General features: G+C 38.9%; 1 protein-coding gene across 1 annotated transcript in view; it reads left to right on the plus strand.

The window, feature by feature from the left end:
* The first annotated feature begins 421 nt into the window (after window positions 1-421).
* LOC134669663 (acetylcholine receptor subunit alpha-like 1) overlaps window positions 422-27,482 on the plus strand; it is a 393,445-nt gene continuing 366,384 nt past the window's right edge. The window contains exon 1 of the mRNA XM_063527341.1: window positions 422-910. The gene's annotated coding sequence lies outside the window, so the exon portion shown is untranslated. The remainder of the gene's footprint in view (window positions 911-27,482) is intronic.

A 27,482-nucleotide genomic window follows, 5' to 3' on the forward strand; every position in this document is an offset into this window, starting at 1 on the left:
TTATTAAACAAAATAGTCCAGTTACCCTTAATTAAATGTAATTATCATAGGTTAGTGTCTTTGTTCAGCAGAGACGGCCTTATCGACTGGGCGGAACTCGCCGCTCGGCTTCCCTCGGGCGCGCTCGGGCGCCTCCGCTGCCCTTCGTTCACTAGGAATTTAAGGGCTGCGTTAGGATTAGTTCCACGCACGTTACATAACCCAAAAAATGATGAATGGAAAATTTTAAAGTCTGCAGTCTGTTCTTAAAAGGAGCGGCTAATTGTTGTAAAAGAGAGTAAAGTAGCAATATCCCTTCGCCGACAACCCTTTGGGTTACGCGCTCTCGGCACATGGTCTGGCGGGACGCAGGCGCGCTCGGCGGGGCGCGGGGCCGTCCCGGGCCGCCCCGCCTCAGTGGCAGGCTGCAGTGGAAGCGCGCGTGTCGGCTGCGTCACTTCCCGCGGTCGCTCATTTTGCAAGTCGCCGCATTTTGCAGCCGACGCGGCCTGCCCCGCGGGCGCCCCGGCCCGGCGGCCGCGCCTCGCGCTTTGATCGCATGTGCCCGCGCTAACATGCCCGTGTGTTCGATTGTTTACCTTAGCACTAGTTGATAGCCGAGGCTCTGGCATGCTCATGTGAGTACGAGTTGTCAACGCACGCGGCCGCACGTCTGAACCCTGCATTGCGTCGTGCCAATGCGTGCTGATATTTACTAACCCGTGTGCCAGATTGTGATGCGTTTTGTGGATTGTCGGCAGTCGGACTGTGGTCGGCGATTCGTGGTCTGTTCGCCGGTGTCTGGGTCGTTGTCGCGCGGCAGCCGCGCGGTTGGCGCGCGTCGTGGCGGCATGCGGTAGCGCGAGCGCGCGGCCGAGCGGCGGGTCGGGTCCTGTGCGCTGTCGGCTATGTGCCCCCCTTGCGCTACACTGTGAGTACACACTACCCAACTAACCTCAACAACTCCTCATTCGTATCCAACACAGGTTTGGGCCATTTGCTTACCTCTAAAGCACCCAACCATAGTAATTATAATTATTATCGAGAGCCTGTTGTGTCCCGCCGCTGGGCAAAGGCCTCATTAATAACAAAAAAATATAACTCGATTTTCGTTATAAGCCATTCATATCACCCACTGTCATATTATTTTAACGGTATTCAACATTTTACTGCACAACAGTTCAGTCTATAGAATTCGAGAGAAGATATTAATACCTAAACAAAATGACAGGTCAGGTGGGGTAAGAAAAACACCGGAGCAAGGGAAACACCGCACCAAAAGCATCTGCCACCCTGTATTACTTTTTCAAACAAATATGTGGGGTGTATAACAGAATGAGGGACCTTTACGACAACGGGGAATTGTTTAGGCTACGTACCTTTTTTTTCACTTACTTTATTAATCACGTTAATATTTCTAACCGTTTTTGAGATACAGTTTGTTACTCGTAAACATTAGTGCAAAAATCTGTATGTTTCAACCCTTGCAAGTTGATCCAATAAATGACATGACATGTCACAATTTAAAAAATTTAATAACTTTGTCACTGATATAAAAATATTAAATTTTAATGATTTTGTTTTACTTTTAATTCCAGCTTTGCGATCTCAATAATAACTCAAATGTAGATCGGTTAGATAACACTATCCTTTCAGCTCAGTCACTAGAAATGTTCCACCCTGTATGCATATCTCTATATGTAAAATTCGCGGAAAGTATATTTTGCAGTTTAATTAGTGTACTTATATAAATATATATTTGTGTAAAAGCTTTTACAGAACGCGTAGTCTAATCCGATACATATAACTCAACTACATTCAAAATGTCGCTTAAGGGGTTTCTCCTTTCCACTTGATGCATTTTCGATTTGATGCTGACTGTACCGTAATTATTAAAATTAATTGATTGATTGATTGATTAAATACAGGAAACGAAGGTACAGTCAGACGCACACACACCTAGCCAAGGGGAGGGTGGATGTCATTTCACTGCAGGTAACTGTATTCATGAATACATTATACTTTTTACAGATGACCGACAACTTTGAAAATAAATCAAGCATTAGTTGTTCATTTGGCACCATTCGTGTAAAAATATCTTAAGTTTCAATCGTATTTTGACCACATTTCGGTACCGAAAATTTGAGACCGCAAAGCCAAATGCCAATGGTTTACGCTCCGAACTACTCCCACTGTCGCACTAATATGGAAGAGTGATAGAGAGACACAAATTGTTCCGCTGTCGTATAGCGATTGTTACCTTGGCTAGGCCGGCAGTTATGTTCACAAACAATACAATCATTCATGGAATTCAGTTCCTGCAAATATATTCCCAGTCCACCATAACTTGGAGCGAATAAACATCATTTAGGTAAGCATGGACATGGGATTCTTCAAGAAGCGGGTATTTAGGGTTCTCAAGGGTCGGCAACGCTTAAGTGGCTCCTGTGGTGTTGCTTATGTCCATGGGCGACGATGACCGCTTCCCATCAGGCGGCTCGTCTGCTCGTTTGCTGACTATTACATAAAAAAAAAAAACATGTTCCATCCTAGACTGCATCAGCACTTACTACCATCAGCTGAGATTGTGGTCAAATGCTAATCTTTTACCAATAACATAAAAAAAATCCAAAACATATTTACACGCCTCTAAGATACTCGGCGCGATTCGGGAAATGAATTAGACATTCACTAGATATGAAATAGTACAGATATGTGACGTTCCACGGCAAAATGTACCTTATGGCGGCTGGCGCTTACGCTATTATTAACGCCACTCCAATATTCAACCGGGACAATGCTACCTTTTGCCGTGGAACGACGCATATCTTTACTATTTCATACGAGGTGCGGTCTAAAAGTTTTCAGCCTGACATAGAAAATAAGAGCATACATTTACAAAACTATTTTTATTATTCGATATATTTCCCTTCTATTTCAACACACTTTTCAAATCTGTAAATTAGCTTTTCTATACCCTTGTAAATGACTCTGAAAGTTTGTCCTCAAAATGGGCGTAAACCACATGGGTCACTTCACCATCTGATGAAAATCGTCTTCCCCTTAAGTCTGCCTTAAGTTTACAAAACAAATAGTAGTCACTAGGGATCAGGTCGTGACTATACGGCGGGTGGCGAATTTCCTCAAAGCCACACTTTGCAACAGCAGCCTTGGTAATTAAAGCAGTACCGTGTGAATGGGCGCATCGTAGTACCTCTGCTAAGTTTTCCCCGAAGTGTGTGCTTGATCACCTCTCGTGACTGTTGTTTATGGGTAGCGTAGGAGCTGCCAGTCACAGTGGTATTACTTTCTTTTATGTCTATCAACAGACATGACTTGACAATCCCAGAACATGGTAGCCATGGTCTTTTTAGTGGATTGCGTTACCTTCGCCTTCCGAGGCCGCTGTTCACCATGACGACGCCACTCCTTCGATTCTCTTTTATAGAGGGAATCATAGTACAAAACCAGTGTTTCGTCCCCAGTAACAATTGACTCCAGAAAACTCTTTCCATGTTTTTCATAGGCACCCAAAACTTCCTGAGAGCACGCTTTTCGTTCACTTCGCTGTAAGCTTGAAAAAAAGTTTCCATTTCCTGTTGTTCTAATCGCCGTGAAATAAAAACCGCAAGCCGTATATAATATTTATTTATTTATAAACCGTAATGTCCTATAATATTTATTTATTTACTTATTTATTTGTTTATTATTAATCCTGTGCAAGCAGGAATAGGTACTTATTTTAAAATTTGTGTAAGTTAAGTTCATAAGTCATAACTTTACAAATATTTGAAAAGTACCCAGTGGACTTTCGAGATCTAAAATTTGAATTCAACAAGAGCATTTTGTAAGTAATAATATTTATAAAAAAATTCAGTCGACCCCTATTTTTATTGACAAAGGGAATGTAGAAGTGAAATGGGCTAATATATACCTAAATTTCATTCGTTGATGACTTTTTATGAAGAAAATATCGACGTAAGCCACATTTAATACATTCACTGACAGGGACCCGCTCGGATTTTCTGTTTGTAGGCGCATTTCGCTTCACTGCCCGATTCGAACTTTAAGATGTGTCAAATATTACGGATAGATATGACATATCTAAACATATCGTATCTAGCCGTAATATTTGACGTATCTTAAAGTTCGAATCAGGCCGTCATACAGTTTTTACGCGCGCGTAACCGTCACCGCCACGCGCCACTGACTGCCGTATTCGAACTTCAAGATATTCACAAGAGACGACACGTACTAGATCCATTTCTAGATACGTTATAGTTTAGATATCAACTAGTTCTCTTTTGCAGCGCAATTCGGGCAATCAATGTCACTTTTACGTTAGATAGAGTAAGATCTCTATTAGATGTGAATTAGTTCTCTAAGTCATATCCTGTGGAAATCGTTCAAGAGAAAGTTCAGAGTCCAGAATCGCGCAAATGTCTAATTTGACAGGTTAGATCTTAAACATATCGTTATCGTATCTTAGTGATGTCTAATAGATGTCTATTTCAAAATCCGAATCGGGCCCTGAATGTGTTAACATGACTAGCCACTAGCAATCCGAGCCCTCCTCCGTGCATATTTTTATCACATTTTATGCGGGCGAACTTTAAATTATGCTTACTCAGCAGAAATGTTGAAAAATGCAGTGCAAATGCAAGCCACAGCGTTTGCACGTAAAGGCTAAAAGCTAAAAAACTAATTAGGGACGTATAAAAGTGCGTGGTGCGGTGCGGTCGTAGACTACCACTTGTAGATACTGCGTTAAGAACAAATACCTATTTTTATAGGTACCGTCCAGGTAACTTATAACTCAATTCTGCTGGCTTTGAAGGGAGCATTTTATTCCACTTTATTGAGATTAGAATTTTTCTAATATAATGTGGATTGAAATGTATAAACTAAGACTTGAATAAAATAAATTTATAAACTTAAGGAGCAGTAAGTCGTATGTGTACCTACTAAAATTTGTATGCGCTTATTTGGGAATACGGCGAGTAATCTAATGATATTATATGAAGTATCTAGTGGGAAAGAGATCTATGAGAAGAGTACAGCACACTGCTGAGGGTGAAAAGGCACATAAATATATTTATATATATCCTATACACTATGTAATACGTTGCAGTAGAAAAAACGGTGTTGTGATGCGTGGAAAAAAATCAAATTTTTGTACAATTTTCGGAAATTCAATTGTATTTATTTATTTATTTATTATTTATATGAGCCTAGAGTGTCCCACTGCTGGGCAAAGGCCTCCCTCCTCCCTTTCCACGTATCCCGGTTTTGACCCGTCTCCCACCAGTTCCTATCAAAGGCGTCAAGGTCATCTCGCCAACGCCGTCGAGGTTTGCCGCGACCCCGGGTTTGATATGTTAAATTGTATTTGCATTATTTTATTTTAAGAAAAGAAGACCATTTACTTTTTTTAACTGTCAATTTTTGGACTAAGAATCACAAAAACTATCGATTTAAGAACGAAAAAATAAAAAGTACCGTGGGGGCAAAATTTTGACGGTCCTTTTACGTACTTACGTAACTAACTTAAAAAGGTTAATTTTATTTTTAAATTTAGTTTTATTTTAGTAGCCTCATTTAAGATAGTTTTAAATGTATTTAAGTATCAACTTTTTTTATTACAAGTAATTTATTTGTGAAAACAAACTTTTTAAGTACCTATCTATAAATAGTACCTAATTACTTTTCTGAGTAGGTATAACATAAAATATCACAATATTCATTTTCCTAAATCTCTCCGTAAATACATCTTACTTACAAGAATATCTTTCAAGTTCACTGAGTTTTGCGTACAAGAAAATAGGCATACATTCATTACCATGCCTTTCAATACCTTGTTCAGGGTGTAGGCGTCTTTGTGAATCTTAAAATGGAATTTATTTCGTAAATAGTCGGTGCGAATAAAAAAATCGCTATGTATTTTTAAGCTACTTTTCAGGAGACAAAAATAACTGTATATTTTCCTGTTTGTAATATATTTGTTGCACCTGTATTTTTTTTCTAATAGATCAATGATTTTGAAATGATACTCGTAAAGAAAATAAACGGTTTTTTTCGTATTTTTTAAAAATATTATTATTTTACCAAAATTTTGCTACATAGCGACTTAAATTTGGTTCACTAGTTTCAAAATCGTCATGTGTGAAATTTGTACACATAGCGATTTGTTGCCAAAGTAACATAGTACGAGAGATGATACATAGTGATTTTAGGGTCTATGTCGGGTAATCCATTCTACAATAAACCGCCATGTGCAATATTATCGCCATCACCCTCGACGGAAAACAAGGCATTTAATTTCGTTATGTGCTAAAAAATCACATCACAATTTTTTTGTTTGTGTTCTATTATTTTTTGTACAAATGTTGTTCTGTGTATCACATAGCGGAATTGTTATTTTCAAAACTAATATAGATATAACAAAAATATTTATGTGGGTCGATGGGACATTGAAAAAGGAATTCAAATATGCCAAAATCAAAAAATCGTTAAAAACACATAGCGATTTTTTTATTCGCAACGAAGAAATTGTAGATTTGGTTATATTTCTACGTAAACTGAAAGAAATGATTGTATAAAGGCGGAATTCCACTAGTGTGCGGCACTGTGCGGCACAAACATTTTTGTACAGAATACAAACATTTGACATTAATGTAATTTGTACTGTAATCATATGTTGTGAAATAAATAAATCTAATCTAATCTAATCTAATCTATGCTTATAGAGGATAAGAGAGGAAGAGGAAGTCCGAGAATTAATTGTTTCAACCAAATAAAAGAAAAGGTTCAGTTCGTGTCATACCAGAAGGTATGAGTATGAGTTGGCAGGAGAAGGAGGACGAGTTGGAAATTGCTCCAACAACAAGAGCACAGCTCTTAAATAAAGAAGAAGAAGAGGTGCTTGTGCCACACAGTACCACACTCTGGTGGAATCCCGCCTTTAAAATTTGTGTTTTGTACAATAAAGAGTTTATACATACGTACATACATACAATAACAAATATTTGGACGGTAAGTTTTTCTTTTGTGCAAAGAAAAAACAATAAACAAACAAATATTTTGTTCTTGCATAAAAATTGGGAGTTGCAAACCATGTGTTACACCGGCCAACAGGTCGGTTGGTAACAACAAATTTGATCAAAACTTATTTGTTAATAACTTAAGTACAGTAATTATACTCAATGAGTACAGCAATTATCTTGTTTTAGTGTATAATAGGTAATCATGTTTTTTTGAACCCGATTTTTTTAGAAAAATGTACTTCCTGCTCTTCTTTTTTGTATTTTCGAGACAAAATTTTGACTCCTAACCTGGGAGAAAAAGTGTCAATATATTTTTCTAACTTTTGATCTGTCAGTGTCAAAAGTGATATTTCTGGCTGAAATTAAGTATAGTCAGACCGTAAAAAGTCTGCAGCGATTTTAATAGGCCACGCAGTGCAAGTTACATTTTAAACGTCAAACTTGCATGAAATTATGACGTATACGTCATGACACTTACACTACGTGGGCTATCAAATTCGCTGCAGACTTTTATTGGTGCGACTATAGCAGGTAGGTACTGAATGGTGTATACTGTCGGTATTTGTATTTTTATTTTAATAAAATTGTATGTTATTTTAATTTTACGTATATTTATAACTAAATCTACATATTTTTGTTGGTTTAACTTTTTACTCATTTTTTTTACACCTAAAACTTTTATCTGCTTAGCCCTTCTGTCAATAAGTCCGCCGTTTGTACTTTATTGCCTGTTCTATTAAGATTAAATCAATATATAACATTTATAAAACCTGTACCGTCCGGCGGACTGTTAATCAGTGGGCCCCTTTAAAGGGTATCAAAATTCTTTATTACATTTCACCCACTTAACGGATTCATTATGCACGTTACCAGCATACAAAACCACGATAAAAATTAAATATTTAATTTGCAATATTTGGGGCAACTTACTCGGCCATCATAAATCAAATTATAATTTAAGGAGCACTCGATTAAAACCTCCATTTCAAAAATTGACCTCATTCCGGCTTAATCAACCTATAAATAAATAAAAAGCATAGCAAATTGAACTTTCGCTCGTTAAAATAAGATTTTATTTAGCTCGGTTGCGTCTCATTCAAAATTCAACGTTCATGAAACATTTCTAGTTAGCAAGCTCTTTCGTTATTCCGAATACTTGCCAAGCTCGGGCGAGAAGAACAGCGAAACCAACCAGTATACCCATCCAGCTACACGTAACCAGACAGCTCACTTACGTATATACTGGTCTCCTTGAGCAAATGATTTTCGAACGCACAGTACTCGAACAGAATAACAGAGTAGAGGGTGGGGTTTATAGGCACGCAAAGTCGTAAGTAGAAAGATGTTTTTACTAAAGTGGCTTTTTCGGAATTGGAGGGAAAACCTTTATTTGAATATTTATTAAACTGAGCCCGGCGTTGTTGTGACGTATTTTTTTGCTATCTCCCCGACAAGCTTCAGCTAAGCGATATGATGCCGTGGCGCCAGAGGTCTGCTAACGACTGATATAAGATATAAGAGCGAAGCGTTTTATAAATAATTGACGACCGGTCTGGCCTAGTGGGTAGTGACCCTGCCTGCGAAGCCAATGGTCCTGGGTTCGAATCCTGGTAAGGGCATTTATTTGTATGATGATACAGATATTTGTTCCTGAGTCATGGTTGTTTTCTATGTATTTAAGTATTTATATATTACATAATATATCGTTGTCTGAGTACCCACAACACAAGCCTTCTTGAGCTTACCGTGGAGCTTAGCCAATTTGTGTAAAAATGTCCTATAATATTTATTTATATATTTATTTATTAAGAGCTTGTTGCTAGGCCTACATGAATAAAGTATATTCATATTTGATAACGATTCAGTACTTCGGCTTTTACATATTTTACTGCGGATCAATATGTACTAAAGTATCTTCAGGGTATTCCATTAATGGTATAGTTTCCGAGAAATAAATATTCTTATTCGAATCAATCTAGCTCAACAGTAAGGTCAATAAGGCTCGTATGGTAGGTATTAGACGATATAGACATATTTAAATATGGAGAAGTAACCACGGACGGCATAATAGTGCCGGACACATGTATAATATACATATCTTTAACTATCTATAACTTTAACTACAACTCTGGGTCAAATATCTGTAATGAAAATCCATACTTAATATTATAAATGCGATAGTGTGTCTGTCTGTCTGTTACCTCTTCACGCTGAACCAATTCAGTTGAAATTTGGTATAGAGATATTTTGAGTAATGTAGAAGGAAATAGGATAGTTTTTAGGCCGGGAATCATCCATAAAAAGAGTGAGAAGGGGGGATGGAATTGAGGAGTTAATGAATTGCCTGATCAATGATTGAAGCTTATGTTCAAATTGAATGATTGCTATTACAGTTAATTCAGGCGCTATGCTTACACTAGCTGCTGTTACTGATTCCACGCAGACGAAGTCGCGGGCAAAAGCTAGTACTTATAAATGCCCTTACCAGGATTTGAACTCGGGATGTCCTGCTTCGTAGCCAGGGTGACTACCGATTAGACTAGATCAGTAGCTGAATATTATTTTCAGAAATATTCCTATATAAGCTTAATTGACACACTGCAGGCAAAATAAGTTCAGATACCATGTTTATCTGAGCTCCCGCAATCGGTATCTATCTGGTATCTAGCAGAAAGCATATTATAATACATTCTTCTTCTTCTTCTTCCTCGCGTTATCCCGGCATTTTGCCACGGCTCATGGGAGCCTGGGGTCCGCTTGACAACTAAACCCATGATTTGACGTAGACACTAGTTTTTACGAAAGCGACTGCCATCTGACCTTCCAACCCAGAGGGGAAACTAGGCCTTACTGGGATTAGTCCGGTTTCCTCACGATGTTTTCCTTCACCGAAAAGCGACTGGCAAATATCAAATGATATTTCGTACATAAGTTTCGAAAAACTCATTGGTACGAGCTGGGGTTTGAACCCGCGACCTCCAGATTGCAAGTCACACGCTCTTACCGCTAGGCCACCAGCGCTTATTATAATACATTATAATGTTATAACTGTAACCAAATTATTAAATATTGTAGTTCATAAGGTATTAGATAGATGCAGATACGTCCCTTTGTTGCCTGAAAAAATATCGTTTTTGGATTTGACTTTTAATTTTGAATATTTAACTGAAATAAGGGTAGGTCTTTGGACACGTTTCTCGACGTGAAGATGTATCCATAGAGCGACTGGTGGTGCAGGGCACAGTAGAAGGTACCCGAGCGCAAGGAAGGTCGCCCATGAGGTGGACGGACCAAATAAAGGCAGCAATGGACGGCCCCTTGCACGAATGCGCTAAACGCGCAGCCGTCAGGGAGGAGTGGGGGCGAGCCGTCAAACGTGTCACAAAGGGAGACTTCCAATGATGACCACGACCACTCTGTCAAGAGTGTCCGGATCAAGAAGAGAAGGGTAGGTATCTAATATTGATGATACGGTTTTAACATCCCCTGGTACTGACTAAAATAAACGACTTGGTATCACATTGTTGCTTCTCAAAATATTTTTGTGGTAGTATTAGAACTGCGTTGCCAGGTTTCCATCTTTTTACATGTTATTTTTGATGTGATTTATTCATCTAAGATAAGGTGGGGCATAGACTAGGAATCCTCTAGACCGAGCATAGTCGCGCTACCCTCTGCCACGCATACGGTAATTTTACTCCATGTTCGAGTCGAAAGTGTCTTTGTGTGACGTCCGTGTCTTTGAACGGACCAATCACGGCACGGGACTTCGCTCACCTCGTCCCGCGCACCCCAGCATTGTCATCATCGGTTGCATGAAATAATTGCTCTAAACTCGGTCTAGAGGATTCCTAGTCTATGAGGTGGGGTAAGACGAACATAGTTTATTATGATGAAAGACAAACAGTATGAGGATTCCATACGAGTGTGTCTTGTCGCGGTGATAGTCTTACCCCATTTTACCTCGATAAATCTAACATCGATGAAACCATTTTATCGATGTTAAATTTTTTTCAAACACTCATTTTTACCGCAAACAGTTCTAACTGCCCGATTCGAACATTAATAAATAGATCTAAAAGAGATATGGATTAGATGTGACAGTATCAAAAGTGATATTTTTGTTTGAAGAAACATCTCATCCGACACTGACATATCTAATCTATTACGTTTCTAGATCTATTAACTGACGTATCTTATAGTTCGAATAGAGCTGTATGTCTGGTTATAAGGTAGCTCCCTATAATTGTTTGTCTTGCCCCGGTGATAGTTTAACCCCATTTTACCTCGATAAATCTAATATCGATGTTTAATTTTTTCCAAACACTCATTTTTACCGCAAACTGCCCGATACTGGGGTAACTGCCCGATTCAAACTTTAAGTTACACCAATAAATAGATATAAAAGCGATATGGATTAGATGTGACAGTATCAAAAGTGACATTTTTGTTTGAAGAAACGTCTCATTTGACACTGACATATCTAATCTATATCGTTTCTAGATCTATTAACTGACGTATCTTATAGTTCGAATGGAGCTGTATGTATGTTTATAAGGTATCCCTATTGGAGCAAAAATGGCGGAGTTGAAGTGAACAGTTGATACCCGTTACTAACTGGATTTGCGAGCGAGCCTGGGCCCTAATTGCGTCAGCGGTCGTCGACCTTAGCTATACTTGTACCCTTTAAAATTATAGGCTTCGGCTAAAATCGGGAACTTAATTAGAGATTCACTAGATATGAAATAGTATAATTATGTGACGTTTCACGGAAAAAGGTGCCTTATGGCATCTGGCGCTTACGTCGCATAGCGCCGCAATGATATTTGAGCGACGTTAATAATAGCGTAAGCGCCAACCGCTATAAGGTACCTTTACCCGTAAGACGTCACATATCTTTACTATATCGTATCTAGTTAATCTCTAATTCATTTCCCGAATCGCGCCGTTTGATTTATCTACTAAACCACAGACTACAAAGATACCGCATTAGAAAGAGCACGAGGTCACGACACATATGTGAAAAAAATTATAAAATTAAAATGAACAGCAGAACCGAGTTGTATTTTTGCACTATTATACTATCCCTAAAGCAATATTAGCATTATTATTAACAACGACCATTCGCCCAAAGTCACTCAAATAGCGAAATTTGATGTTGTAAAATCGTTTAATTGTTTATCTAGGAGCTCTGATTCCCAACAGCGGAGGATGTGTAGACGAGATCAAACGTCGTATGGCAATCACAAGAAGCGCTATGGACAAGTTACGAAAAATATGGCGGAATCGTAACATCACAAAAGCCACAAAAATCCGGCTCGTTAGAGCACTTGTTTTCCCCATATTTCTCTACGTCGCTGAGACGTGGACCCTGCGGGGGAGTGAGAGGAAGAGGTTGGATGCCCTGGAAATGTGGTGCTGGCGAAGAATGCTTGGGGTATCGTGGACCGAACACCGCACCAACGTCTCCATACTCCAAGAGCTCGCCATCAAGCAGCGTCTATCCTCCATCGTTCAAGCTCGCATCCTCACTTTCTTTGGACACGTTTCTCGACTTGGAATTGTATCCATAGAGCGACTGGTGGTGCAGGGCAGAGTAGAAGGTACCCGAGCGCGAGGAAGGTCGCCCATGAGGTGGACGGACCAAATAAAGGCAGCAATGGACGGCCCCTTGCACGAATGCGCTAAACGCGCAGCCGTCAGGGAGGAGTGGAGGCGAGCCGTCAAACGTGTCATAAAGGGAGACTTCCAATGATGACCACGACCGCTCTGTCAAGAGTGACCCTATCAAGAAGAAGAAAGCAATATTTGTTGATATTTTGACTTAAGGCCTGATCGGAACTTTAAGATAGATATTAGGTCTAGATAATTTATGACATGGATCAGACATGTTAGTGGAGTGACGTTTCCTCAAACAAAACCAATCTGCCGTATTCGAACTTCAAGATATTCACAAGAGACAACACGTACTAGATTAATTTAGATACGTTATAGTTTAGATATCAACTAGTTCTCTTTTGCAGCGCAATTCGGGCAACCAATGTCACTTTTACGTTAGATAGAGTAAGATATCTATTAAGGGGCCCACTGATTAACAGTTCGCCGGACGGTATCGGCCTGTCAGGAGGCTGTTCGGAACTGTCAAAATTTTGTTCTAACTGACAGGCCGATACCGTCCGGCGGCCGGTTAATCAGTGGGCCCCTTTAGATGTGAATTGGATCTATAAGTCATATCCTGTGGAAATCGTTCAAGAGTATCTCCAGAATCGCGCAAATGTCAAATTTGACAGGTTAGATCTTAAACATATCGTTATTGTATCTTGGTTATGTCTAAAAATGGCCGAATGTGGTAGCACCATTATATCCAAACGACCAAACTGGCAAACGACAATTTGAAATACAGCCACTCAGTCGAATTGGCGCTTGAGCCACCTCTACCGGTGAAACTTAATAGATGAAATAATCGTGAACGCCCCGTATCGGATCCGGCGCGAGCTTTACGATTTCCCGGCGCCGCCGCCTCATTTCCCCGCTTCCTGATCGACTTGGTAACCGTAACAGTTCGCTGGGGCCTAATTGCGTCAGTGCACAATATATTTCGGAGATTGATCATCTCTTGTTTCTTGCCAAAGATCGCTAACTACTGGATTCCGCAAAGTGTGTAAAATGTAAAGGCATTTTTTGATGAAATTATTAATAAGTTTAGTTACATCTACACGATTACGATTACCATAAATAAAATGCCATTTCATGAAACGGTGTATTTTAATCTTACGAATTTTCTTTAGTACTTTGTAGTTTGACTCAATTAAATACAAAATGTCAGAGAACCGTATTAAATTTTGCAATATGATATCAATCTCAAAGCGCCCCCCTAGTTTCGTGGAACAAAGCAAAACTAAATTTAATTACTGAAACATCAATGACAAATAGACACCCATGTTACCTGTCACACAGTCGAATAGTATCGTAAGCGACACACATAATACGATAATATAAACTGATATTTGCAGGCGTGGCTTAATGAGATTAACAAGAGGGTTATTATAATTGTAAAATCAGGTTATGAATTTGATATGGATATGATTTGAGTGTCAAAAGTGACATTGTTTCAACTTTAAACGTCACTTTTGACACTGACAGAATATATCCAAAGCATTGTAATTTTTTTTTAAATAACCAATACATTCAATGAAAGGAGAGAAGATCGCATTTGTTCACCTTTGTGACACATTTTCGATTAAATAATGAATCAATGTTTAAAAAAACACAAGTCGCAAAACTTATTGTTAAATATGTTAAATGGCACAGTCAGTAGGATCCGTATATATTTCACAAAATATTAATTTATTTCCTCAAAAGCAGTAGCTATAATAGTAATTTACATACTTTGTACGGAATATCCAGAAATTTAATTTCTTTGAAGTCAACTAAATCAATTTCCGGTCTCCCTTCCATTAATGTACCTACACGCAGTAGTGCTACGCCGTAGCACTGCTACGCCGCTAAGCTTAACGCAGACATTATAATTTCAATTTTAATAAATAGCGTAGTACTTTGCGTAAAGGCGTCTGCAGGCGGAAATGATCTTTATTTCTTAGATTTACGGTTGATAATTGAGTGCAAAGCTTGTTAACAGCGTAGTGATTTAATAGGTTACGCAGAGTGCCAGTTTGTTGTAGTTGAGGTATAGGTATCAAGGTTTCTACTTAAAATCGTGTAAAATTATATGACAGATTATTTTCAATAATTTTTTGTCACTTTTACTTATTAATATATATTCTGGGTTTAAATTAAAGGTGGTAAGTACAGTTACCTAAATTAAGTACAGTTACCTAAATTAAGTGTTTTTGTTTTACATTGTTTACTTATTTATATTACCAAATCAATAATTGTCAATTAAAAAAAATGTGATTATATTAGTTTTGATCAAGTGTTTTAAATGTATGGCGTTATTCATTAATCAGTATTACGGATTAAATTACAGTCGTTTGTATCCGTAATTCTGACAATTGTTAAAAAAGGACAAAATTTAACAAAGGTTTCAAGAGGTTGCGAAGTTTTATGAATAAGTTGGATAATGTATGTGACATAATTATTTTCTATCCCCCTATAAGATCATCTTTATTTTATTTTTTCATATACGCACTATACAGTAATACCCCTATTTGTAGAACTTTAAAAAGGCAACGAGGCTTGAATCATGTTTTTTTTATCTGGACCGTCAAAACGTTAAAATAAAAAGAGCAGGTCAGAGGAATGCACTGAATACTTGTTATTACTTCTTTCACTTCGACTCGAGTTTCCTTTGAGGAACTCGGCGAATGCAATTTCTACATCAACAACGTTTTGAAGTATTTCAGTAGACGATGAACTGAATGAACTGGGTAGATATGCTTACTTTATAGATTCCAATTGGTACCGTGTCTTTTGACCTGATTCCAACTTTAAAATACGTCAATAAATAAATCTAGAAACGATTTGAATTAGATATGTCAGTGTCAAATTTTAATGTTTCTTGGTAGATATTCCACCAATTCGCACGAAGCGCTTTGCTTCTACTTTCCTTATGCGCACTGCCAAGGAATGGAATTCCTTGCCGGCGTCTATATTTCCGTGTTATTATAACCCGGCAACCTTCAAATCAAGAGTGAACAGGCACCTTCTGGGCGAGCTCGCTCCATCGTAGGCCACGTCTACGCCTCGGCTAGTCTGTGGCCATGAGTAAGCCCATTCATAATAAAAAAAAAACAAAAACGTCAGTTTTGACATGGACATATCTAATCCATATCGTTTCTAGATCTATTATTGACGTATCTTAAAGTTCGAATCGGGAAGACTGTCTCGAGCATGACTCGAACTCTGCCGAATGAACTTCTAGCAAGACTTCATTCGATGAGAATAAATATTTCCGCCATATCACTCGTATGCGCCTCATTTTTAGGGTTCCGTACCCAAAGGGTAAAACGGGACCCTATTACTAAGACTTCGCTGTCCGTCCGTCCGTCCGTCTGTCCGTCTGTCTTTCACCAGGCTGTATCTCACGAACCGTGATAGCTAGACAGTTGAAATTTTCACAGATGATGTATTTCTGTTGCCGCTATAACAACAAATACTAAAAACAGAATAAAATAAAGATTTAAGTGGGGCTCCCATACAGCAAACGTGATTTTTGACCAAAGTTAAGCAACATCGGGCGTGATCAGTACTTGGATGGGTGACCGTTTTCTTTTTGCATTTTCTTCCGTTTTTTTTTGCTTTATGGTACGGAATCCTTCGTGCGCGAGTCCGACTCGCACTTGCCCGGTTTTTTTTTAATGATGTTATAGGATGATCATATTTGCCGTAAAATAAATAATAGGTATCTAAGTGTGCTCTACAAAGGGCTAAATAACATAAGACTGCTTTCTTCAAGCAATTTACTGTGCTCGAACAGATACAACGCATAGCCTAATATAATTAAGGTACATGTGTCTGTGTGTCAGCCGGTGTCAATGTTATCGCTGAATTATGTAGTAGATCGGGTAAATTCGATTTGTTTAAGTGACAGCACTTACGATTGACATACACCTGCCCCACACATACACAAAACACACACACATAACAGCCGTAACGGATTAAGGTGACTTTTGCATGGAAACTGCTGCTGCAGAAGAATAAGGGCTCATTTAGATGATGCGAGAAATCGCATGCAAGTTTCATTACATTGCGGGTTTTGATCGGTCGGTGGACGTAACCAACAGTCCGCAATGTAACTAAATCAGCCCTAAGGGTAACATTCCATTTCTGACCGCAGCTGCACTACTAGTACGAACGCGTCGGTGTTATTGTCAATTTCCATAGTAATATGAATGGTAGTGTTGCTGTTGTTTAAAATGGACTATGACCTTAAGGGTAACATTCCATTTCTGACCGCAGCTGCACTACTAATACGAACGCGTTCAGTGTTATTGTCAATTTCCGTAGTAAAATGAATGGTAGTGCTGCTGTTGTTTAAAATGGACTGTCACCTTAAGGGTAACATTCCATTTCTGACCGCAGCTGCAGTACTAGTACGAACGCGTTCGGTGTTATTGTCAATTTCCGTAGTAAAATGAATGGTAGTGCTGCTGTTATTTAAAATGGACTGTCACCTTAAGGGTAACATTCCATTTCTGACCGCAGCTGCACTACTAATACGAACGCGTTCGGTGTTATTGTCAATTTTCGTAGTAAAATGAATGGTAGTGCTGCTGTTATTTAAAATGGACTGTCACCTTAAGGGTAACATTCCATTTCTGACCGCAGCTGCACTACTAATACGAACGCGTTCGGTGTTATTGTCAATTTCCGTAGTAAAATGAATGGTAGTGCTGCTGTTATTTAAAATGGACTGTCACCTTAAGGGTAACATTCCATTTCTGACCGCAGCTGCACTACTAATACGAACGCGTTCGGTGTTATTGTCAATTTCCGTAGTAAAATGAATGGTAGTGCTGCTGTTGTTTAAAATGGACTGTCACCTTAAGGGTAACATTCCATTTCTGACCGCAGCTGCAGTACTAGTACGAACGCGTCGGTGTTATTGTCAATTTTCATAGTAAAATGAATGGCAGTGCTGCTGTTGTTTAAAATGGACTGTCACCTTAAGGGTAACATTCCATTTCTGACCGCAGCTGCACTACTAGTATGAACGCGTCGGTGTTATTGTCAATTTCCATAGTAAAATGAATGGTAGTGCTGCTGTTGTTTAAAATGGACTGTCACATTAAGGGTAACATTCCATTTCTGACCGCAGCTGCAGTACTAGTACAAACGCGTCGGTGTTATTGTCAATTTCCATAGTAAAATGAATGGTAAGTGCTGCTGTCGTTGGAAATGGACTGTCACCTTAAAAGGCTTATTGGACTTGCTGTCCCGCCGATGATGCTGGCGGTCATTGCCACTGTGCGAGCAAGACATCAATATAATTATACGCGTGCGATAGAGATAGGAAATAGAATAGAATAGAATAGAATGTTTTTATTCGTGACAAAACTTAATAGATAAAACAACAGGTAATACTACCACGGTCAATAGCGTGTCAATGTACGAAATTATTTATGCTTACAGTCCTTACTTTAGTCTGGTATATTTTCTATACCAAAGAGGATTATTTTAATTTGAATAGAAGTAAAAAAAAACACGTAGAAGAGTATCAATCAAATAATTCAAGTGGTGTCAGTGGCTAATCCAAAAATTATCTGATTATTCCATTTCAATGTTAAAATAAACACCCTTGGACCCTGTATTACACAATAAGTTCCCAAAACACATCTATCCGGCTCAGCGATGCGTGAAGACACTTTAAAACAATTCGGTTAATTAAAAACCCTTGCGGCGCGTGCTGGAGGCCGAATCGAATTTTATAAATCTCATTTTTAGGGTTCCGTACCCAAAGGGTAAAAACGGGGCCCTATTACTAAGGCTACGCTGTACATCCGTCTGACTGTCACCAGGCTGTATCTCATGAACCGTGATAGCTAGGCAGTTAAAATTTTCACACATGATGTATTTTTGTTGCCGCTATAACAAAAAATACTAAAAACAGAAAAAAAAATTAAGTTAAGGGCTCCCATACAACAAACGTGGTTTTTGGCGTAATGGAATGGAACCCTTCGTGCGCGAGTCTGACTCGCACTTGGCCGTTTTTTTACATTTGTTATTCATATGCTAGGAACTCGACTCACAATTCATCTGGCTCGTGCTTGTTGTTGCGCGTGAGTGCCTATACAGACGGACTGCAACCCGACTGCAATTTATATGGGAACTGCACACCGACTGTATGCCAACTGCATGTCAACTGCAACGTCAGCGTGCAGTTGAAGAACAAAACTAGTGGCTTTGACAGCGTGCAGTAGCAGACCTCGCGAAAGCTTAAAAAAATATTAAACTACTTTGTTGAGTCATTAAAGTAACAGCGCGATTCGGGAAATGAATTTGAGATCCACTAGATATGAAATAGTAAAGATATGTGACGTTCCAAGGCAAAAGGTACCATTGCCCCGGCTGAATATTGGAGCGGCGTTAATAATAGCGTAAGCGCCAGCTGCCATAACGTACCTTTTGCGTGGAACGTCACATATCTGTACTATTTCATATCTAGTGAATATCTTATTCATTTCCCGAATCGCGCCGTAACTTTGAATCAGCTTTTTGTACTGCAAGTTATGTCCAAACGTCAGTATCCTGAAATATATTTTAAATAACAAATCATTAAGATTTTTATACCTCGAATACCTGGATTTTAATTCCGATGTTCATTCACTGTTATTCAGAGCTTGGCCAAACTTATTGTTTAATAAACGATATTTATCCGTGTATTGTTACGATAACAAAACATAATGCTATTAAATTAAACAAATTACAATCGGTAAAGTTCGAATAGGCTTAGTGCCTTGTCAAACGTTGAAACAAGTTATTAGTTTCGGGATTTGCCTAAGACCACTTGTCAACCTGAGGTTTGACCAGACAAATATACAAATGTCTGGCTACATTTATTTACTTTGAGCTGTAGGGCTGACACGACCTCGATTGTAAGCGTAAAATAATTACGCAACTGTGACAACCCTTGGGGCGGAAGCAAAGTAAACACAATTATTAGATTATTACATTTGCCTGTACAACTCCGGCTATACAAAATGGACTCAAACTCGATTGGAGAAGATTGTTATTCGCTTGGCACGTGATATAAACGAGTTTTAATAATTATTGTTTGCCAACGGATGTGGTTTTGACATTTAACTTCCCTGCTTAACTTTCACCTAAGGGAGTTTCGTAGAGTTCGCCTAAGGGAAGAAATGAGATAATTTGTGAAACCGTTTCTTTACATTTTGTAGAAAATTTTTTACTTTATTAGTTGAGTTGATGAATATGTCAAAGACCAAGCTTATGACTAACAGCACACCATGTAGGGTAGAAATAAATGGAGAACATGTTGCATATGTCCGTGAGTACATTTATTTGGGCCAATCAGTCTCCTTCCTGTAGATCTACAATACCGTGATCCGCCCCATTCTGATGTATGGGTGTGAGGCTTGGACACTAACACTCAAGGAGGAGAACAGCCTTTTAGTCACAGAACGTAAGGTGTTAAGGAAGAGTCTGGGACCCGTCAAAAGAGACGATGGCAGTTGGAGGATCCAAAAGAATGCCGAAATAGAACACCTGATAGCCGAGCCGAACATACTAGGTGAGACGAAAGCGCATCGTCTCCGCTGGCTTGGCCATCTCGAAAGGATGGGTGAAGATCGGGCAGCCAAAAGGGCCTATCTGGGTCGACCAACTGGGCGCCGTCCTGTTAGTCGTCATAAATACCGTTGGGCAGATAGAGTGGAGGCAGATCTCCGTGAGATCGGCGTCGGCGAAAGCTGGCGGGATACCGCTCTGGACCGATCAAAGTGGCGTGCTCTTGTGTTGGAGGCCAAGACTCATTTTGGGTCACCGCGCCAACAAAGTAAGTAGTAAGTAAGTCTCCTTCCAGGCGCGCCAGGAAAAAGAAATCGGAAGACGGATTGAAAACACCTGGAGGAGCTATTGGTCCATGAAACACCTAATGAAAGGTAATCTTCCGATGTCACTCAACGGAAGCTCATGGACATGTGCATACTCCCAGTTCTAACCTATGGAGCACAGACTTGGTCTTTGACTAAAGCTCAGAAGTCCAGACTCGGGGTGTGCCAACGAGCCATGGAGCGTAGCATGATGATGATGATGATGATGATGGAATCCTGTTATCCCTCATCAGGGACATAGGGCTCTCAGAAGGGTTCTCCACTGTTCGACTGCGCTGTCTCTTCGACTTTCTTCCAGTCGAGGCCAGCGGATGCCACCTCTTTGTTGACTGTGCGCCTCCAGGTGTTACGTGGACGACCGGGTCTTCTTTTTCCAGAGGTATGCCACGTCAGACCTTGTTTGGACAGGTGATTGTCTGGTCTTCGCAATACGTGACCTATCCAGCGCCATTTCCTAAGGAGAATTTCCTTGTCGATAAGATTTTGGCCCGTCAGCTCCCATAACCTTATATTAGAAATGGTCCGTGGCCAATAGATTCCTAGAATCCTCCGCAAGCATTTATTTACAAACACCTGGAGTCTATTTGTTATGGTGTTTTTCATGGGCCATGTCTCACATCCATAAAGGAGGACCGACTTGATGTTGGAGTTAAAAATCTTAATTTTTGTAAGGCGAGTGATGATTGTGGACATCCACACGGGAGCGTAGCATATTAGGAGTCAAATTGGTGGATCGAGTCCGGAACACACGCTACGCTCCAAGACCCAAATCGTCGATGTAGCTCGGAAGGCGGCCAAGCTAAAATGGGACTGGGCTGGTCACGTCTGCCGAATGCCGAATGAGTTGTGGGGCAAAATCACTTCAGAGTGGGAGCCCGAAAACTCAAATCGGGGACCTGGTAGACCCTGCCGGCGATGGCGGGATGAACTAGACTCCTTCTTAAAGGAGTGGCCAGACATAGCACTGGACAGAGATTTGTGGAGAAATTTGGGGGAGGCCTTTGCCCACCAGTGGGACACGACTGGCTCCAAATAATAATAATAACTTAAGATCAAAAATAAATAAAGGGAATAATAATATTATTCGTTGGAAATATTAACCATTATTCTCGTGTTTACTTTTGTTTTTATACCATTTTATAATTTAATTTAGCAAATGGCCTGATAAGACATACTCGTATAGGTAGGTAAACATTAATAGTTTAATCTTTAAGCTTTGATCATAAAGTTACTAAAATCATTTTACTGGATTACAAATAAATAGGCAAAAAGCTCGGACTGCTGTTAATTCGAACAAAACTTTAGATAAAACTCCCACAAAAAAGCATCTGATTTTAAAGAAGGCCGAAAAAAAAGGTTAGATGTGAAATAGCTGGCACAAAGGAAACATTATTTTCAACAAAACCGAAATAAAAATGTTTCAAGGTTACTTGGTACCTAATCGGTTAATTTAACCAGTATTCAACTCCTATTCGATTTATTAAAAATATTTCCCTCTACCAATCCCGTACTATCAAATAAAATCTCACATAAGTTCCAAATACAACTTATTTACTTACTAACTGTTGTGGCGCAACGACACGAAGTGGATCATGGCCTCCGACACCAAAGACCGCCATGCTACTCTGTTCAAAGCCGTCTCTGGCCAGTACGGCTACCACCAGCTTTGACATTGTCAGATACGCTCGCGTCTACGTAAATTACTTTCTATACATCTCGCTTGCACTAATATGCGAGTACGAGCGAGATGCATAGAAAGTAAGTTACCTACTTAGACGCGAGTGTATCTGTCAATGTCAAAACTGGTGGTAATGGTTCAGTCGACGACGCCGAAGAAACAACGCTTCCAAATACAACGGTACACCAAATTTATTTATCATTAATTTCAGTTTTAATAAATCCCCGTATATATGTTGCTTTGTTCGTCGTGGTCTCGATACGCGCTCGCGCGTGACGGCCGGCAGATACCGGCATTTCTGAACAATAATAAAATCATTTTGACACGAGGCGAGGTCCGGTCGTGTCGCCATTATGCAGGCAATATTAAAGAAGGGTTAATTTCGATTGGGATTTAAAGGATTCAGTTTTAATTTTGAATTCAGTTTTTTGAATAATTGTGTTTGTCGAGTTCTCCGTAGGTTTTGTATATTCTATAATTTTATATGTATTGTCAGTGTGTATTACACACACAAAACCCACACACACACACACACACACACACAAACACAAACACACACACGCACGCACGCATGCAAGCACACACACACACACACACACACACAATCACTGGAATGTTAATGATGATGACGAACCAGATCAATGCTTTAACAATTTCATTATTTTTCTCATTTAAATTACCAACTTTGTATTTAAATAAATACAAACTGAAAACTATTAAAACGCAGCATTGAACATTGGCTCGAATCGTGCTTGACACCCAATATTTACGTACGCCGCAATATTTTGACGTATCTTCAAGTTCGAATCGGGCCTATATATATTACTTAGTAAATACGGGCCTAAAGGGGCCCACTGATTAACAGTCCGCCGGACGGTATCGGCCTGTCAGTTGTTCGGAACTGTCAAAATTTTGTTCTAACTGACGGGACGATACCGTTCGGTGGACTGTTAATCAGTGGGCCCCTTTACGGATATAAGAATGATGCCAATTCAGCGGTGTCATTTTGGGTGTCAAACACGAATTCGAGCCAATCGTGCAGTCTAACGCAACTACATAGTTGTGACCAATCGCTCGCGTGATGCGAACTCATCGACCAAATCGCGTTGTAGCATTGCACCCAGGCACTCCAAACGAGAATGTTCTGTCGAAATTGTATAAATGTCATTATATGTGTGTATTAAGTACTTGTATAAATGTGTGTGTTATGTGTGGCCTATTTTTACTTTTAAAATCACTGTTACGCAGCAAATAAAATGCTTTTCAACAAAAACGCGTCCATTCTCCATCAAAGAGCAAAACCCTCAAAGTAAAAGTAAATTGTTGCTTTATTTAAAAGTACGCAAAATGAAACTGGCCTGGAGTTTTAGGTGGTTCTGTGAAAATGTGGTCTACCTGAAAAACTTTTCAAACACCTCAATTGAAAAGTACCCGAATACATTGTGATACTTGAACCTTTGTAAATATACGGTTTGAAGAAAAAACAGTATCCTTACCACGAGTTAACATTGACATATTCGCTAGCGATTGCGTAAAATAACTCGCAATGCGCATCTCGCTTAAGAGCACCTCTCTCTTACTATTATTAGTGTAACTTGAAAATTACTCTAGTTTACCTAAATAAAACTTATACACTCATACATATACAGGGGGTTTGGTACATCGTTTGCCAAATTAAAACGGCAGATAGGTTTAGTCATTTGCTGTCTTGTCAGGCCTAAAAAAATTTAATTTAGTGCAAAAAATATTTTTCACTTCTTTGACAGTGTTTCGTAAATTTCAAATTTTTACTTGCGTAGTAGTAAAAAAAACCATGGCCAATTTTGTTTTTATAGGCATGAGAAGCAAATGATAGCAAATGACTCAAGCTATCTGCCGTTTTAATTTGGCAAACGATGTAACAAACACCCTGTATTACAAAAGGAAAACAACTAAAAATAACCTAATACGACTCACTTTACATATTTCGACATTCGAAATATGTATTCATCAGGATCAAAGGGAATCCAACAAAAGTGTTTCACGGTTGACAAATAGGTGCTTAAGGTAATATTGTGGGCTATTGAGCAGAAAATTTGCGTTGATTTCGCTCTCAGCTGCAGACGAGTGAAAGCTGGGGAGCGGTATTGAGAATTTGAAATTTTAAACTTGTTTTGTTATTGATAAGATCATGAGCAGCGATTCAAGGGTTCCAATTTTTAACAATGATGTTATTTTTTATGTGGAACGTGAATGAAATGCCTTTAAACAAACCGTAGAGGTCGGATCAAAACTAAGTGATTAAGTCCGAATCACGCTTGACTATGACTGCACATTTATAATAGGTTTTTCTGTCATCTATAGGTGAAGAACTATTTTGTGTATTATTTGTTTTAATTTTAGAACCAGGTTTCAGAGATAAAGGGGGGAGGGACAATGGTCGGACAGACAGACAGATGCACGAGTGATCCTGTAAGGGTTCCCTTTTTTTAATTTTTGTAGTACGGAACCCTAAAAATGGCAAACCTTAACAATAATAAAAGAAATATAAATATATTAAATTTGCTATACTAAAACACATAAAACAAATCTTAGCACCATAAAACATGTTTTTCTTACATAACATCTCAATTTCCTAATTTTTAGGAGGATTTTTTCCATGAAATTGAAATAATTTGCGAATTCACCTTTGTGAGCTTTTTAATTACGCCATGGGAGTTAGATTTCTTTTACAATTTTCCTTCCTCATAGGAAAATTCCGTTGCTCACAAAGTGGGTAGGAAATTAAAAAATTAATGATATAATTATATATAATCATGTTTGCAATATACACTTTTAAATTATTTTAGTTTATTTCTGGCAACACAGATAATTATTTAAGTTTACTTAATGATAGATATCTATTTGACTTTACTTGAACGAAACATGACATCTCGCTTGAACTGTACGACTGTACGTATCCACGAAAATAATAATTAGTTTTTGGCTAAAATTTCATTTTTAGGGTTCCGTACCCAAAGGGTAAAACGGGACCCTATTACTAAGACTTCGCTGTCCGTCCGTCCGTCCGTCCGTCCGTCCGTCACCAGGCTGTATCTCACGAACCGTGATAGCTAGACAGTTGAAATTTTCACAGATGATGTATTTCTGTTGCCGCTATAACAACAAATACTAAAAACAGAATAAAATAAAGATTTAAATGGGACTCCCATACAACAAACGTGATTTTTGACCAAAGTTAAGCAACGTCGGGAGTGGTCAGTACTTGGATGGGTGACCGTTTTTTTCCGTTTTTTTTTTGCTTTATGGTACGGAACCCTTCGTGCGCGAGTCCGACTCGCACTTGCCCGGTTTTTGGTACAAGCTTTTATCGCTGACTGTACTTTTCTTACGACAGGTCATCGAGACAATTCTAAAAACCCCTAACACAATTAGGTTGCGTTGTTTCATCACAGAGTTCCTATCGCGGTACATGGCCACCTCCTGTCTCCATCATCAGATCAGCTCGATGGTACCATAATATTGCATTGTCATCTGATTATACATGCATGCAAAATTTCAGCTCAATCGGAAACCGGGAAGTGGATTTGGAAAGATTTGATTACAGACAACGGTCAGGTGAAAGTAAAGAAAAAAGCTTGTAAAATGAGACCAATTTGTTGAGTTGAACTCGTGGTCAGCGACATACATACTCTAATCGCCAATATATTCCTACATACACCACTAAAAGTGCGCAATATTTCCTCGCCAATAGTAATGGCAATATTAATGCTCGGCGATTTTTAATCCCCTGCAATTTCGCCCTCCATTCCAACCTTTCACGCTCAATCACGCTGTCAGCTTACTACTTACACCCTTCGGCCACCCCCTCTCTGGGGGTCAAGGAAATGGCTACAATACACGGAGGGGGGAATTTTGTGTTGCACAGCGCTTTCGTGTGTTATCCAAACTTTAGAAATGAAGAGTAATTCTTGAATACAGAGAGAGTACGAGTAGTAGATGTATACTTACCTAACGGCTCGATTCGGGAAATGAATTAGAGATTCACTAGATATGAAATAGTAAAGATATGTGACGATTCACGGGAAAAGGTACCTTATGGCGGCTGGCGCCGCGATTCAAGAAATGAATTATAGATTAGAGATTCACTAGATATGAAATAGTAAAGTTATGTGACGTTCCACGAAAAAAGTTAGCTTATGGCGCTTACGCTATTATAGTGTAGTGTAGTGTAGTGTAGTAGTGCTGCAGTAGTGCTGCTTCATTTTACAAGTAATATTACCCATTTTGAGTGACCTCTTGTACATCGCAAATGATTTATAACGCGGTGTCTGTATAGTCTGGAGAGTAAACAAAACTATACCTCCTTGTTATAGTCACAAAACAATCGTCCTCCCCTCCCAGAATGTATATTTTCTTTTTATGTATGTTTTTGTATATTTTCAAAACTTATATTGTTCAATAACAAAACTTTATCTACAACTTTTCTCACTGTTTTTCTAGCTTTTTAATGCATTCATAAGTTGAGCTGCGAAAAGCTAGTATAAAAGGGATTATAGTGTTAAAAATGAGTATGCATTATGAAAGTCTGAAGGCGAATTTGTTAGCAAAGTTTCGTGTTTCAACTTTATTTTAGTTTCGCCATCACTTTGAAATAATATTACAAAGTTAGTGTATGAGATTTGTGGGTGATTTGGACCGCAAGTTTGTTATTTTTTGAAAACATAATTTCTGCCTGGATCTTTGTCCGTATAGAAGTCTTTTAACAGATTTTAGATAGAGCAGAAATAAACAACTAGGAAAACATTATACACCGTGTTTTTATTGAATTCCGTTAACTTCAGGGTTTGGTTATGTACGTTTAAGAGAACTAAAGTCTATTTTTTTATTCGGTAGACTAGAATGACATTTCATAGTACCTATTCCATACTATGAAATGTCATTTTAGTCTACCGAATAAAAAATAGACTTTAAATGGCTTAGTTAATTAAAAACAAAACACTTTAGTTTTCGTAAATTGAAATAGAAATTTCCGACATCTCTCTTCTGCAAAACACTGATTTAAACTTTCACGATTTTTACATTTATTATGTACGAAAACGGGACTTAATCGCGTATTATTAACATTTAAAACTACCTCCTACGTTTAGAGGACGGCATTTTCCCCCTGGTCTCGGAGAAAGACTGCCTAAGTTGACATCAACATCTTCTAGCTGCAAGGGTTTTTCGAACTACGATTTTCCCTACTGGACATATTTTCCCATAAAATAA

The sequence above is a fragment of the Cydia fagiglandana genome, chromosome 12 (assembly GCF_963556715.1).
Source record: "Cydia fagiglandana chromosome 12, ilCydFagi1.1, whole genome shotgun sequence".
Classification (NCBI taxonomy): domain Eukaryota; kingdom Metazoa; phylum Arthropoda; class Insecta; order Lepidoptera; family Tortricidae; genus Cydia; species Cydia fagiglandana.